The sequence below is a fragment of the Solanum dulcamara genome, chromosome 9 (assembly GCF_947179165.1).
Source record: "Solanum dulcamara chromosome 9, daSolDulc1.2, whole genome shotgun sequence".
NCBI classification, from domain to species: Eukaryota; Viridiplantae; Streptophyta; class Magnoliopsida; order Solanales; family Solanaceae; genus Solanum; species Solanum dulcamara.
This window is the reverse complement of record NC_077245.1, coordinates 61,107,803-61,125,707: the sequence shown is the minus strand read 5'-3', so window position 1 is coordinate 61,125,707 and position 17,905 is coordinate 61,107,803.

Here is a 17,905-nt window from a genome sequence, read left to right as displayed (position 1 = left end):
AGGTCGTTTATGTGTTCTAATGTAAATGATACCTAGATGGGTCATGATAAATAGAGAGAGAGTAGTTGTTCCGTATTGTGATAAATTGGGTCATGCTTACCCCATTCAAGGTTATAGAAATGGAGGAAGAGCTAGATGGATCTTTTTCTGTGTAATAGTTAGGTAAGAGTATATTGGTGTGCCTTTGGTAGGAATAAATGCAAATAGGGATGTAAAGATGCTAAGGTAGATTTGAAAATTCTTAAGAGATGTTGACTTCAAGAGAGCCATAAAATGGTTAGAATGGTAGGCTTGAATGTGTGGTTGTCAATATGTGAGGGATTGTAGTAGGCTATTGATGACTTTTTGTTAAAGGTTTCAAGTGAGTGTATTAAAATGGTTATGGAACTAGGCTTGAATATGGTGTTGATGGCATATGGGTGAATGTGTGGTGCAATGGGTGCTTCTTGATTAGGTAACGAGGTTGATTGAATGTGGTGGTGAGGAGTGGTATAGGATCTTAAGGCATATTGTTAAGGTAATATCCTATGTTTCTAGGCAGCTTAAGGTGCATGAGCGGAACTATCCAACCCATGATCTTAAACTAGCAGCGGTTATGTTTGCTTTGAAAATTTGGAGGCACTATCTTTATGGTTGTCCATGTGGATATGTTCACCAACCACAAGAGTTTCCAATATGTGTTTAAGCAAAATGACTTGAACCTTTGGCAAAGGAGATGACTTGAGTTGTTAAAATATTATGAAATGATTGTATCATCCGGGTAAGGAAAATGTGGTTGCCGATGCACTAAGTAGCTTGTCCATGAGTAGTGTGACACATATTAAAGAAGATAAGAAAGAATTGATTAAATATGTTCATAGGTTGGGACGTTTAGGTGTGTTTTTGGTTGATTTTAATAATGGAGGTATTCTTGTTCATAATGGTTTGAAATCGTGTCTTGTAGTGGATGTCAAGGCCAAGCAAGACCAAGATCCAATGTTGGTTGAGTTAAAAAAGTCGGTGGATGAAAAAGTTATTGAGGCTTTCGCCCAAGGGGGAGATGGTGTGCTACGTTACCAAGGTCAGTTGTGTGTACCCAATGTTGATGGGTTGAGAGAGTTGATATTGAATAAAGCCCATAGCTTCTTATTTTTAATTTATCTAGGTTGCACCAAGATGTATCGTGACTTAAGAGAAGTGTATTGGTGGAATGATATGAAGAAGGACATAGCGGAGTTTGTAGTTACGTGTCCAAATTGCCAACAAGTCAAAGTAAAGCATCAAAGACTGGGAGGTCTAGCCCAAGACATTGAGATTCCTAATTGGAAGTGGGAAGATATGAATATGGATTTCATAATTAGTTTACCTCATACTAAGAAGCAACATGATTCCATTTGGGTTGTTGTATATCGGATGACCAAGTCAGCTTATTTTCTACTGGTTAAGACTTCCTATGGCATCGAAGATTATGCTAAGTTATATATACGTGAGTTGGTGAGACTTCATGGTATGCTCTTGTCCATCATATCGGATCTATTTACACAATTCACTTCACATTTTTGGAAGTCATTTCAAAAGGGTCTTGGTAAAAAGGTTACATTGAGTACCTCTTTTCATCCTCAAACCAATGGTCAAGCTGAAAGAATAATCCAAACTTTAGAAGATATGTGAAGGGTGTGTGTTATTGATGTTAAAATAAGTTGGTATGAACATGTGCCATTGATTGAGTTTGCCTATAGTAATAGTTATCACTCTAGCATTAAAATGGCTCCTTTTGAAACATTGTATGGGAGAAGAGGTACATCCCTAGTAGAATGGTTTGAAGTAGGTGAGATGACCTTGATTCGATTTGGTTACTAATGCAATATAGAAGGTAAGATTCATAAGGTAGAGGTTGAAGATGGCTCAAAGTCATCAAAAGTCCTATTCCGATGTTAGGAAAAAAGAGCTTGAATTTCAAGTGGATGATCGGGTCTATTTGAAGGTTTCACCCATGAAGGGTGTAATACATTTTGGAAAGAAAGGGAAATCAAGTCCTAGATACGTTATACCTTACAAGTTATTGAGATGTGTTGGCAAAATGTCTTGTGAGTAAGATTTTCCATTCGAGTAAACTATGATTCACCCGGTGTTTCATGTGTCTTTGTCAAGAAAGTTCGTGGGTGATCCAAACTCCACTATGCCTTTGAAATATGTAAGTGTTGAGCAAATTTTGACTTATGAAGAATTTTCGGTGGAAATCTTAGATCGGCAAGTTAAGAAGTTAAGAAACAAATAAATTGTGTCCGTCAAAGTGTTATGGAGGAATCAACAAGTAGAAAGTGCTACTTGGGAGGTGGAAGCAGAAGCGGATAGGATTAAATGATACATGTACCTCTTTCTCTCTACTCAAGCCTATAGTAGGAAGTTGTTCCTATTCAAGCTAAATGAACTCTTACATATTCAATTTCTCCTATGTCATTCATATACATGCATGTTCATGAAAAAGTTGGTTTTAAAAGTTATGACTTTGTGTTAAGTTGATGTTTCATGTTCCATGCATTATAAGATGTCATCATATTCATGTTGGGTTTTTAATCCACTTTCCTCATCCTTCCTATGATAAGTTAATCTTATTTATGGATGAATGTTTCCAAGAGGGATATATTGTAAGACCCCATAAGTCGGAAGGTTGGAACTAAGGAGAAAAATTCTCAAATATTAAACTGGACCCAAGTTCACGACTGTCTCTACGAGTCGTGGAAGTTTACACAACCCATAGAAAAGATTCATGGAGGGAGTCATTATGCTTAGTTGGGACCAACCTTAAAGGGAGGTCCTACAACTTACTATTACTATTTGTTCTCCAGTAGACGACCCTTAGAAAGTTTTCGCAGGATGACTTCTGAGGCATAGTTCAAGGAATTCCTCAAGGGCAAGTCTACGACTTGACAGAATGGCTCGTAGAAGCTATGAAAGGTCATAAGAAACACCCATCACAAAACTTCAAAGACTTGTATTTTGTAGGATTTTGAGACCTATAGAATAAGCCAACAGGAAGACTCGTAGGCAGGAAGACGGGCCAAAAACCGTGTCAGAGACTTCATTTTTGGTACTTTCCTCAAACATGCAGGATGATTCATTTAGACAATTCGTCAACACTTCGATGACCAGTAGAAACGCATTCGTAGGATCAAAATTCTAGATTAAATAAAGGGTAATTGTTTCTTTTTAAAAGTATGGTTCAACAAACCTAGACATTTTTATGGCCAAATTCAAAGTTTATAAATATTTATTTTTCCAAATTTCCCTCCTATTCAATTCATTCTCCAAAATATTTCTACAAGGTTTCCTCTTCAAGCTATAGCCAGGGTTCCCAGATTTCTGCAAGGTTTCTTCTTCAATTCTTAGTGACTTCAAGCAAGTTATATGTGGATTAATTTATGGGCTCTTTTCACCCATAAAGTCCCAACATTTCTTAAGTTTTCATTCAATTTTTAATTGATTATGAACCCTAATTTTAATGAATTGGATTGGGTTGGTTTGATTTTATTTTTCAGTGTTATCAATGATCTTTATATTCATGTTCTCATATGAAGTGCATAATTTCGAGTTGAATTATAGATGCCCATGCATAAAGCTATATTTTCAAGCTATGATTATGAAGTTAAGATGAGTGTATGAGTTGATCATGAGTTAAATGATTTTCAATGAAAGTTTTATATGAGTTAAGGTTGAGATTTATGATTCTAAAGTTAAAGTTATGATGATGATCAGAGTTAAGATCAAAAGATGTTTAAAGATGGTAATAAGGACAATTCTCACCAAAGTTATGGATTTTGATGAATCACCAAGTAGATGAGTTATTCCTAATATGTTTTAAAGATGTATTGATAGGCAGGTACTATCTTTCCCTACTATATTATGATTATATTTTAATGAGTTTCCGTTGGGATATTGACTAATCACTGAGAGGACTTCTAGGTGGGTTCAATCAGATAAAGCAGTTGGTTATCCAAGGGAATCCTAGTAGCAACCTAAAGTCCCAAACTATGTTACCCACATAGGTTTCCTTCATGTCCTTGCTAGTGGATCCATATAGCCCAGTTGAGTTGACTTGAGTTACTTTTGGAGTATGCCCTAGCAAGGAAGCCTCTCCTGTTTTGATGCATGAGTCATTGGATTCCATGTAATAGCTCTCATGGTGTTAATTGCTGGTTAATGGTCGTATCCCACACAAGTTCAAGTTAAAGTTATGAGTTGGAAGTTGAATTTCTTATGATATACATTGACCATGAGTTCCATATATTTTAAATTGCTTTTAAACTATACTCATGTTCATTATGATTGATCATGCATCTTATGGAATATTGATTATGTTCTTGTACTTGTTCATGCATAACTCACATACTTAGTATATTCAAACATACTAACACATATTTTGCTTACATTGTCTCATAATATAGGGATGGACGGCACTCACGATCATCCTACTCGTGTTTAGAGATTGCTTTACATTTCCAAGGAGTTGGTGAGTCTTGATTCTATCAAGGACGTGACTTTCATTCATACTTCTATTGATTGACTTTCTTCTATTGTTAGGGTGAGTTAGGAGCTTTTCCTAATCCCCCGTCAAAGACTAGACTAGAGATATATTTTGAGGATATTCATTGGTGTAGTCCGGATTGGACGTTTATAGACTTATTTTCCCTTAATCTCATTCTCCACTTAATTATTTCTTATGCTGATGTATATTGTTTTTCACCTCATATATGCTATGTATGATAAGATGGATTATAGTTAGGGTCCCTAGCATCCTGATTGTTGTGTACTAGGCCTTTGGCCGGGTCGTGATAGTCACCCTCATTCATAATGCTTGCGTGCATACTTGAAATTCATGATCATATCTTATACTTAAAATTAGGATAGAAACATGTATACATGATCATTTGACTTCAAAATCTTGAAATTGGATTGAAAACATGCATGATCATATACTATATATCAACTCATACATAATTCATAAAAATATTATCAATTGGAAGTATAATTCAAAATACCTATAATCCATATCATGAACCCTAAATATCAATATAGTAAAATTCATAGAAAAAATCTTCAATTTCATGCAATAATCATCAATTATATTGAAATAGGATCATAATCATAATTAAAAAAATCATAATTCATGCAATTTAAATAGGGATCATAAACCCATAAAAAAGCCTACTTGAATTTTGATAAAAGGATGAGAATTTGTTGGGCTCCATGGGTGAAAGTACCTTAGGAGGAAATACTCACATACCTTGAGTGAGAAGATCAAAGGAATTGGAAGAAATTTGAACTTTCAATGGAGATCTTGAGAGAATTTCTTGAGAATCTTCAATGGAGTCTTTCAAAGCTTTTTGTAGAGAGAGAATTATTTGAATGGGAGAATTGCCGTAGAATGAATGAGATTAGGGGTTTAGGTAAGTTTATAGAGCCGAATTTGGTTCTAAAATAGTCCAGGGTCATTATCTAATAGTTAATGAAATATCTAAAATATCCCCACTTAAAAACTGAACTCGGACGGAAAACCCAACCCAAGTCTGCGATGCAGACTTGTTCCCTGGCATGCCAATTTTGAGTGAATGAGATTTAGGCCAAATTTTGACTTGGGAAAAATTTACACTATGGGGGAGCAAGTCCGCGATGTGGACCTGTCGCGCACCCTTCGAAATATGAAATTTTTGGAAAACTTATCTTCCGGTATACTTGATCTAAAAATCAATCAAGGTCATTTTTGAAATCCTTAACCTTATTATATCATATTCCAACTTTCAAAAGCCTGGATATTACATTAACCAACTATCAAATGTAAAGTCTAGCGTAACCCTCGGTTGAATAAAAAGTCTTAACGGGAAGAAGATGAGCCGCCTTAGTCATTCGGTCAACAATAACACAAGTCAAATTTTGTTGCCTACGGGTACAAGGTAACCCTATAATGAAGTCCATTCTCAAGTCTTCCCACTTCCACGTAGGAATATCAATGTCTTGAGCTAAACCTCTCAGGCTTTGATGCTCACCCTTTACTTGTTGACAAGTAGGACACTTCGCCATCAACTACGTAATACTCATTTTCATACCATTCCACCAATACACTTCCCACAAATTTGGATACATCTTTATGGAACCTGTATAAATAGAATTCCGTGAACTATGAGTTATAAAAACTATCATTTCCCTTATGCCATCAACATCAGGAACACACAATCGGTCTTCATATCTAAGAACACCTATCCCCCTTTGGAGAAAGCGTCAATGGATTTTTTGACAACCTCTTTCTTAACCTTAACTAAAGTAGGATCATTTTCTTTCTTCGCCTTAACATCTACCACAAGAGATGATTCGAAACTATTTTGCAAAACTACAATCCCATCCCCAAAATCAACCAAGGGAAAGCCCTAATGAATAGTCTATGAACATCACAAATCAACTCCTTCTTTTCTTTCTCAATATGGGTTGGATATCCTACTAAGAGCATCGACAACCATATTGGCCTTACATAGATGGTAAAGGACACTCATATCATAATCCTTCAATAATTAAAGTCATCTTCTTTGTTAAAAGTTCAAATCCTCCTTGTTGAACACATATTGAAAACTTTTGAGGTTGATGAATACATCAACACTGACACCATAAAGATAGTGTCTCGAAATCTTCAAAGCAAACACAATCGCTGCTAACTCTAAATTATAGATTGGTTAGTTCTTTTCATGCACCTTAAGTTGCTTAGAGGCATAGGCTATGAACTTACTATTTTTTTGTAAGGTCCCATATGTTTTGAAGATCATAATGTGTTATAGTAAGGTAATATAGAGGGAAATTGGCTTTGGAGGATTTTTCTTTGAACTTAATAAATTCAAATTATTTATATGAGTTAGGATCGATTACTAGGTATTTAAAGAGTGTTAGATATCGGCTAAGTTTTTTTATGAGTCTGTATATGGATCAATTTCAAATGACAATAACTCTTAGCATATAATGAATTACGTGACCCATGACCTATCAAATTAAAGGTCATTGAGCTTCTTTCCAATGCCACTAAGATTCAATTATTTGGAGTTTGGAGTAAAAAATTATGTCCTCTTAAACCGAAGGGTGTGCGCCAAGTCTGCTTCGCGGACTTGGCAATTTTGTTTGAAATTTTAATTTCGAAAAAAAATGAACTGTGGGGGAACACCTCCGCGTCGCGGACCTATTCCCAGTTAGTTCAAAATTCAGCAAAAAAAATTTATTTCAAGTAAAGGCAACTTGGATATTTTCCAAATTGTTAGGTAATGAACTTGGATGTTTTTAGATCCTAATTCCACTTTATAAACTAACCTATCCTCTAATTTTATTCATTCTTCTATAATTTACCTAATAAAATATTTCTCTCTATATAAAAGGCTCTGAAGGACTCTATTGAAGACCTCCAACAAATTCACTCAAGCTCTCCATCAAAACTCTGAAATTCATCCAAATTATTTTATCTTCTCACTCAAGGTATGTGGGTATTGATTCATGGATTCTTTCATCCATGAAGCCCAATCAATTTCTCAAGTTTTTTTATTAAATTCAAGTATGGGATTTTATGGGTTCTATGAATTTTCTTTTAGTTTTATCAATCAAGTTTAATTATGTAATTCTCTACTCAAATATATATATATATATATGAATTTTTGATATTGCATGATTTCAATGATTTTTCAATAAATCCTCTTACATGATACTTAGGGTTCATGATCTCACTATGGGTTTTAATTAATTCTTATTAAATTGCATGAATTATGATTCTAATATGATTATGAGTCTATTTTAATATAAATTGATGGGTATTGCATTGACTTGAAGAGTTTTTCATGAATTCTACTACATTGATCTATAGTGTTCATTATATTAATTATGAGTATTTTCAATTATACTTTCAAATGATACTATCTTTATGAATTATGTATGGGCTGATAGAAAGTATATGATCATGCATGTTGTCAATTCAATATCATGTTTTCAAGTCAATTGATCATGCATTCATGTTTTACCCTAATTTCCAAATATGAATTATGATTATGTATTTCAACTATGATCAGAATTATAATTATATTTCAAATCATGATTTTCATGCAAATTATGAAAAGGGCTACTTAGGGCCCAATGTGGTGCCTTAAGGAATAATATGAATTATGTATGTATGAATTATAATTTGGAAGGACAATACCCTCTTTGCACTTACATTATAAATATGTGTTACTCTATGATTTCAAACCTATGATCATGACTATGATATATATTCATTATGACTTCAATGCTATGTATGATATTCCATTGAAAGTTTACCTAGCACCGAGTGGACCTTGAGATAGGCATTCTCTCTCATAGTAAAGGAAAGAGACTCATAATAAGATCCCATTTTCCCATAACTATGTCCCGCCATAGGTTAAAGGATCACCTGTAGAACAGGCTTGATTCCTTAAGGGCCACCCGTTGTTGAGGCTTGATCCTTTATGTAGCTTAGTGGATCCACCTAGGCATATTGGAGTCTACCTTGGCAAATAGACTCCCCCTTTCCTCCGACATATGGGTAAACATTGAGACTCTATGTTATAACTCACATGGTTTATGTCGGTTGGTAAAAACGTCTCTATCTCAATGTTTAAGGTATTTATTACTATGGATAATATATCTTTCACCAAGACTATGGATTTCATAATGACTTCTATCTCCCACATATGCATGGTTCTTTTAAGTTTTAAATAACAAATCCTATCTTGTACTCCATATTACACTCTTATGGTTTATTATGCATTCATCCTTCTTAAGACTACTTATGATCTTTACCACTTCTCCAATCATGCTATTTAAAATTGTGATTTGTACAAATATGGCTTTCTATACATTGCAATTCCTACATACTTAGTACATTCAAACGTATTAACACATACATTTTGCCTACATTATATCACAATATAGAGACAGATGCTCTATCCTCTTTCTGTGGCTAGTTGGTGTTCCATTGAAGATTAGTGTGGTGAGTCCTCATGCTTCAAGGGCAACCCGAGTTATTATTTCCTTTATCATTATTTTAGACTATGGTGATGTTTAAAGACTATTCTATGTATTGTCATTACTTTCTTTGAGGTTGAGCTAGGAACATGTCCTAGTCCCCGCCTATGTAGTCATGTAGAGGCATATTGGGCATATGTATAAGGAGTCTATGTTGTCATGATTCTCTTTAGATGTGCTATATTCTTGGGCTTTTATGAGTTTTTGCTTATTGGTTATATTGTGTATGCTTATGATATGCTAAGATGCTTGGTTAGGGTTTCTTCGAAAAATCCTAATCGTCGTGTCACATCTAGGCCCTAGTTTAGGTCGTGACAAACCTGTTATCAGACCATATGGTTTAAGTTTCCTAGGGAGTCTAACATGCCACATCAAGTAAAGTTTTATTCATGGGTGTGAAGCGCGCCATATCTATGAGTAGGAGGTTATGAGGCGTCTTAGGAAATCTTCACTTCTTTCATGATCTTATCGTGCAATAGATTTAAGTTCTATAGGGATTAGTTTTAACTTGTGTCCTGCACATTTTAGAATATGTCTCATCAAGAAGAAAGCAAATAGAAGATTGATAAAAATGGTAGCCCTTCCATTCTGGTTGACCCACCCTCAAGTGTCAATATCTCTAATATAGAGTTTCGTTATGCCATCATATATTGGCTTGCGCTATGACCTCTCAATTGAATCAACAAAAAGTAACCCCATTGAGTATGAATGTAAAGAAAAGGAAATTGGTGAGCAAAGGGAATGTTAGGAGAGGGAATGACTTTAATCACCAGAAGATGCCAAAAAGGGATTGCTTGTCTGTTACAAAAGGTTGTTATGGTTGTGACAAGAGTGGACATAAGAAGAGGGATTGTCCAGTGGCTTCTAGAAAAGGGAGGGAGTCCAAGAGGGCTCGATTTAAAGGTGGGTTTTCTCAATCCAAACCCGGTGGTGGTGTTAGTAGTTGTACTATTCCTAAGTGTTCCAAGTGTGGGATAAATCATGGAGTTAAATATTTGGTTGGTACGGGCTCTTGTTTTGGATGTGGTAAGCTAGGGAACAAGGTCTCTAAATTCTCTTATGTTGCAAACAAGGGAAGGGAAATACATCCTCAAGGTCAAACTACTCATAATGGACAAGTTCAACAAGGTGGTGGCCCACACTTATCACGACCAAAGCCTAGGGCCTAGACATGATATGCCAAATGAGGAACCCGAAAGTTCCTCAAATAAGCCTCTTAGCATTGTTTTAGACTTTTATAGGTAATGACAATAAATAAGCAAGTAAAAATCATAATAGTAAATCTTCAACTTACATATGTCCAATAGTACCTCTAACTTTTAGATTTAACGGGGCTAAGACAAGTCCTAGCTCATCCTTAATCATAATAGAAAGAAAGGTCATAGTAAGTGTCTAAAGATCACAACATATCATAATCTAAAAATATAAAGTAGTGTTGTTCCTGGAACATGGGAACTCACCAAAAGTAGTCTTCAGCCAAATCTCAACTAGCCACGTGGAAAAATATAAGAAGGAGCACCGATCCCTACATGGTAATATCATGTAGGCAAAAGAGTACGTGTTAGTACTTTGAATGTACTAAGTATGTAAGCATGCATGAACATTGAAGAAATATTAAAACATTTATGTAATGTAAAATATAATGTAGTGCATGCATAATCAATCTTATAGATATCCTTTAGAACATTCATTTTGTGGGAAAATGATCATAACTAACATTTAAGATCATATGAGCTATTACATGGAATCCAACATAACCCCCTACGTTGGCCGGGGAGACTACTTGCCGGGTAGAACTCTGTCAACTTCATTTATATCTTTAACTTTAATTTAAGGGCTATTTGTGGATTCATTAGCCTAAGCCTACAAGGGCTCCTATGTTGGCATATAGTTAATAAGACAAAGGGTTGCTACTAGGATTCCCTTACCGAATCCAACCTCAATGACCCATTTGGTGCTAAGTTAATCCCACGGAATTGTTTAGTACTTCAAAATAGTCATAACATATATCTTGAGAATTCAAAACATCTTATTCGGTAGAATAGCTCATTAAAACCTTTGGTGATTCAAATGTGCAAGAATTGTCCTTATTGCATAAAGAATCCATCATTCATATCATTTCATCATTCTCTTATTTCATAAGAATCCGTTTTGATCATAGATATTGCTTTCATAAACATTCATTTGGAGTCAAAGCTTTCAAATCAAACTTTATTGAAAACATAGTAAAACTAGGTGGGTTCAAATCACTTCAACTTTCAAACATGTATGTAACTAAAATTATAGATAAATACTTTAAAATCTATCAATTAAAAATTATGTTTTAAACAACCCACCATGAATTTCAAGAACCTTTATAGAGCTAAATAGGGAAAAATACTTGAAAACCATCAATTCATACATATGAAATTATTTTGCATCAAAATAGACCAATAATCATTAGTTTAACCATGATTCATGGTATTAAGTAGAAATAAGAATTATCCATAAAAAAATCATATTTGAAATCAAGATGTTTAGTTGAAAGAGCTTTAGACTCCGAGGGTGGAAGAAACCATGGATAAACACCCACATAAATTAGAGTAAAGCTTAAAAAGAATAAACATAATTTATCATATAATCAAAATAATTTAGGTATAAGAGTGGAAGAAATACTCTCATTGAAGCCTTACATACCTGAAATCCGAAGCATTACTCAAAATAGAAGGACTTAATAAATACTTTTGAATCCTAGCATTTTCTCCTCATCAGAGCATTTTATGTTCTATCCAGAGTATATGAATTACCGGAATAGTATTTCTACACTACTAAGAACTAAAACTATATTTTGAGAATGAGTAAAGGAGTGTATAGAGAGAAGAGTTTCTTGAGAAAGCTTGATGAACACAATGATGAAATAAGGTGGGTATTTATAGATGTGAAAGACGGACCTAACAATAATTAAAATAATTATAAAGAAAAATTGAAAATTTAATGGAAGATTGTGATGTCATGGTGATGTCAAATGGAAGACTATTGATGTCATGGGTGATGTAAAATGGATATAGATCTTTGTATGGTTGGTGAGATGAACCCTCTTTTAACGGAATATCCTTGTTCAGAGTTGCATTTAAAAATGATAAATTTCTCATTAGAATTTGGTGTATTCATATGAATTGTTTCTCTAGAAGTTACTTTCATATTGTTTAAGAATCAACCGATTTGGAGCATCCTACATTGAGATATGATTTTTCTTCTACAAACACTCTATTTCTTTACAGTACCATGTCTTGCAACAATTAATTTATTTGACCTACTTAACCTCTGAAACATAAAATATGGTCTTCAAAAAGATGTTCGAGTTATTCAAAAATTTGAATCACCTAATTTGGACCATTTGATTAAAAGTTATGTCCAAAATACAGAAGTGATATCATTTTCATCGAGAATTGTAATATCATATATAACGTTTTTAGGAGGTGTTACATTATCTCCCCCTTTGGAACATTCTCCCTCGAAATGTCATGACCCGACCTAGGTCCTAGTCGTAACACGGCGATTGAAAGCCCGTAGGGCACCAACCAAGCCTCTTGTACATATCACAAGCATACATAAGGTAAAGTAAAAGCGTAAATATCATAAAAGAGTTTAAACTATGAATAGAAATTTAAGAACCTCACATGAAAATATAAACTCGAAACATTTGGTCCAACTAGATGCCTCTACTTAAGAATATGGGTGGGGGCTAAGATATGTCCTTAGCTCACCCTCAATATAAAACATAGAAAAATTCATTGAAAATAATAACTAACACTATAACTAGTCCCCGATAAATAAGGACTCACCAAAACACCGCTAAATAGGAAAGCTTAACTAGCTACGTAGATAGGTGTGATTTTCAACCTCAACCCCTACATTATGAGATAATGTAGGCAAAAAGTATGCAATAGTACGGTGGACTGTACTAAGTATGACGCCATAACATGAAACGTAAATCATGGATTGCAATGGTCAAGTAAATCACATGATAAGATGAGGTAAGTAAAGTCATGAGAAAATTATTTTGACCAAAGCATTTAAAAAGCATAATTTAAAATCATAGCATACATAAGAGATCATACATATGTGGGATAACCATAATGGACAATAAGACCATGTGAGATATAACATGGAATCCCGTTGTCTCCCCGTACAACAAAGAAAATAGGGAATCTACTTGTCAAGGTAGATTCTACCCCGCTAGGCGGGTCATAAATACGCTATAAGTGTATCCAATACCTAGGCCATAAAGTCAACCAATGGTGGCACGTAGTTTATGGGACATGAGGTTGCAACTAAGGCTTTTGGTAGGGCCCCCACCTCAAGTCCACTCGGTGCTAAGTCAAATCCCATGGAATACATGCATAGCATAAAAATCATAATTTCATATATCATAGTCATGATCATGGTTCGAAAATGTAGAGTAGCTAATTTTCATAACATACTTGTAATGTGATAATTATCCTTTCATCATTACTATCATATTTGCATAATTCATATCGTTAGGCCTTAGGTCACCATATAGGGCCCTACGTCACCTTTTAGGCCCTAGGTCATCACATAGGGCCCTAAGTCACTTTATTTCATAACTTGCAAGAAATTTATACCTTGAACTTAGAGTAGAACTCAATTGCATAATCAATTGACTTTGAAAATTATGTAATTGAATTGAAAACATGCATGATCATAAACTTTATATCATCCCATACATAATTCATATAGACAATATCCCTTGGAAGTCTAATTCAAATACTCATAATTTATATCTAAATCCTAGAGATCAAAATCGGAGAATTCATGGAAAAACTCTTCAATTTAATGCAATAACCATCAATCCATATCAAAATAGACTCATGATCATACTTTGAATCATAATTCATGCAGTAGGAATAGAGATCATAGAACCCATAAAATACCATACTTTAATTTGATAAAAACCCTTGAGAAATTTGATTGGGCTTCCTGGATGAAAGAATCCATGAATCAATACCCACGTACCTTAAGTGATAAAACCAAATAATTTGGAAGAACTTGAGAGTTTTGATGGAGAGCTTGAGTGAATTTACTGAAAGTCTTCAATGGAGCCCTTGAGTCTTTTGTAGAGAGAAATATTTGAGTAGGTGAATTGTTGAAGAATGAATAGAGTTAGAGGTTTAGGTCAATTTATAGAGTTGAATTAGGTCCTAAAAACATCTAGTTCATTAGCTAACAATTAGGGAAAAGTCTATAGTACCCTTACTAAAAACTAAATTTGGTCAGAAAAACCCTCGCCAGGTCCGCGATGCAGAAGCAACCAAGTCCGCGAAGTGGACTTGTCGCGCACCTTACTGGTTTGCACAGTTCCTTAAGAAATTTATTTTTTGATCTACGAGGTCCTAAAAATCCACTGAGACTATTTTCCTGCAGATTATAACCCCCTGATTGATATTTCAAACTCCGATTTTCCAAAAAGATTAAGGGTAATGCATTACATGAGCGGTCTATTCCCAAGGCATTCTTAATTCACTTATGAGCATTTTGAGGGATGTTACAATATCTCCCCCTTGGGAACATTCGTCCTCAAATGAGATTCAACTAATATATGAAGGTCATGGAAAAAGGACTAGCAACCCAACATGAACATGAGGACACTTTGAAGAATGCATAGAACATGTAAACTTCATACTTAACATAAGAAACAGTCCTTGAGGAAAATCATTTTCATAAATCATGCATGCATATGAATGACATATGGAACTGAAATGTAAAAGCTTAATCGATTTGATCATGAACAACTTAGTACCTTTAGGCTCTATTGGAAGGAAAGAGATACGGATAATGCTTTATCATGTCTGATCTACTTCCCACGTTAACACTCTCTACTTGTTGATTCCTCCATAACACTTTGACGGATGCAACATCTTTATTTCTTAACATCTTCACTTGCCCGTCTAAAATCTCAATCGGGACCTCCTCATAAGTCAAATTCTCTTCAATACTCATATTCTCCATTGGCACAATAGAATTTGGATCACTCACAAACTTCCTCAACATTGACACATGAAATACCGGATGAACCAAAGCCAACTCAAGTAACAAGTCTAACTCATATGCTACTTTTCCAATGCGCTTCAATATCTTATAGGGACCTATATATCTAGGGCTCAACTTCCCTTTCTTACCAAACCACATTACCCCTTTCATAGGTGAAATCTTCAAATAGACCATATCATCCACATCAAATTCAAGATCTCTCCTCCTAGTGTCCAAATAGGAATTTTGACGACTTTGAGTTGTTTTCAATCTATCTTATGAGCCTTACTTTCTCCATTGCATCAACTACCAAATCTGGACCAATCAGTTCCATCTCACCTACTTCAAACCACCCCACCGGAGATCTACATCTTCTCCCGTACAAGGCTTCAAAAGGAGTCATTTGGATGCTAGAGTGATAACTACTATTGTAGCCAAATTCAATCAATGGCAAATGGTCATTCCAACGTCCTCTAAGATCAATCACACATGCCCTTCACATATCCTCCAAGGTTTGGATTATTCTTTCGGCTTGTCCATCAGTTTGAGGATGGAAAGCGGTACTCAACTTAACTTTAGTGCCAAGACCTTTATAAAATGACTTCCAAATATGTAAATTAAATTGAGTACCTCTATCCAATATAATCGACAAAGGAACACCATGAAGTTTCACAAGTTCAAGAATGTACAACTTAGCATAGTCTTCGGCACCATAAGAATTCTTGATCGGTAGAAAATATGCCGATTTGGTCATTCGATCCACAATGACCCAAATAGAATAATGTTGTCTTCTAGTATGAGGTAAACCCATGATAAAGTCCTTATTCACATCTTCCCACTTCTATGTAGGAATTTCGATTTCTTAAGCTAGACCTCCCGGCCTTTGATGTTCAACTTTCACTTGTTGACAATTAGGACACTTAGCCATAAACTCCGCTATGTCCTTCTTTATGTCATTCCACCAATACACTACCCTCAAGTCACCATACATCTTGGTATATCCCGGATGAATTGAATACCAAGAACTATGGGCCTTATTCAATATCAACTCTCTTAATCCATCAACATTTGGAATATACAAACGACCTTGGTAACATAGTACCCCATCATCTCCTAGGGTGAAAGACTCAATGGACTTTTTGGCAACCAACTTCTTCAATTCGACCAAAATTGAATCATCGTCTTATTTGACCTTAACATCTGCCGCAAGAGACGATTCTGAACCATTATGTATAAGAACGTCTGCATCATTAGAACCAACCAAAGCACACCTAAATGTGTCAATCTATGGAATTCTTTAACCAATTCCCTTTTTCCTTCCTCAACATGTGCAACACTATCCATAGTCAACCGACTAAGAGCATCGGCTACAACATTTGCCTTCCCGGATGGTACAATACGCTCATGTTATAGTCTTTTAGGAATTTAAGCCACCTTCCTTGCCTAAGGTTCAAGTCCTTTTGACTAAACACATATTGCAAGCTTTTTTAGTCGGCAAACACATCAACATGCACCCGATAAAGATAATGGACCCAAATTTTCAACGCAAACACAACCGCCGCAAGTTCAAGATCATGGGTTGGATAGTTCCTTTCATGCACTTTAAGTTATCTAGAGGAATAGGCTATAACCTTACCATATTGCATCAAGACACAACCCAACCCAACACACAAAGCATCACAATAAACAACAAACCTATTCGAACCTTTGGGAAATGTCAAAATAGGAGCCGACATAAGACGATCCTTCCATATTTGGAAACTTTTCTCACATTCTTCCGACCATTAGAATTTTTCCTTCTTTTGTGTCAACTTAGTTAAAGGCAAAACAATAGATGAGAACCCTTCAACAAACCTTTTGTATTATCCATCTAAGACCAAAAAGCTTCTAATGTCCGAAGGAGATAATGGTCTAACCCAATTCTTAACCGCCTCTATTTTCTTTGGATCTACTTTAATCCCATCACCGGACACCACATGGCCAAGAAATGCAAATTTCCTCAGCCAAAATTCTCACTTACTAAATTTGGCAAACTATTTCTTCTTTCTTAATGTTTGCAACACGATCCTCAAGTGACCCATATAATCTTCTTCATTTCGACAATAATCAATATATCATCGATGAACACCACTACAAACATGTCTAAATATGGCTTGATAATACAATTCATCAAATCCATGAATATAGAGGGAGCATTAGTCAAACCAAACAACATCACTACAAATTCAAAATAATCATACATTGTCTGAAAAGCCGTTTTGGGAATATCACACTCCCTTACCCTAAATTCATGATAACCGAAATAAAGGTCAATCTTAGAAAAGTAGCTTCCTCCTTATATTTGATCAAATAAGTCATCTATCCTTGGGATTGGATATTTTTTTTATGGTGACCTTATTCAATTGTCGGTAGTCTATACACATTCGGAGTGACCATATTTCTTCCTTAAAAATAACATGGGAGCACCCTATGGTGAAATACTCGATCTTATAAAATGTATCCAACAAATCCTTTAATTGTTCTTTAAACTCCTTAAGTTCCGCCGGAGTCATACGGTAAGGAGGAATAGAAATAGGTTGGGTATCGGGAAGGAGATCTATGCCAAAGTCAATTTCCCTTTTAGGAGGAATATCGGGCAAATCATCGAGAAACACATCGAAGAACTCCTTAACTATAGGGACTGACTCAAGAGTAGGAGTTTTGTAATCAATGTCCCTAACTCACACAATATGATAAATGCACCCTTTGGAAATCACTTTTTGGGCCTTAATACATGAGATGAATCGACCCTTAACCACTGAATCATTACCCTTCCATTCAAGAATAGGCTCAT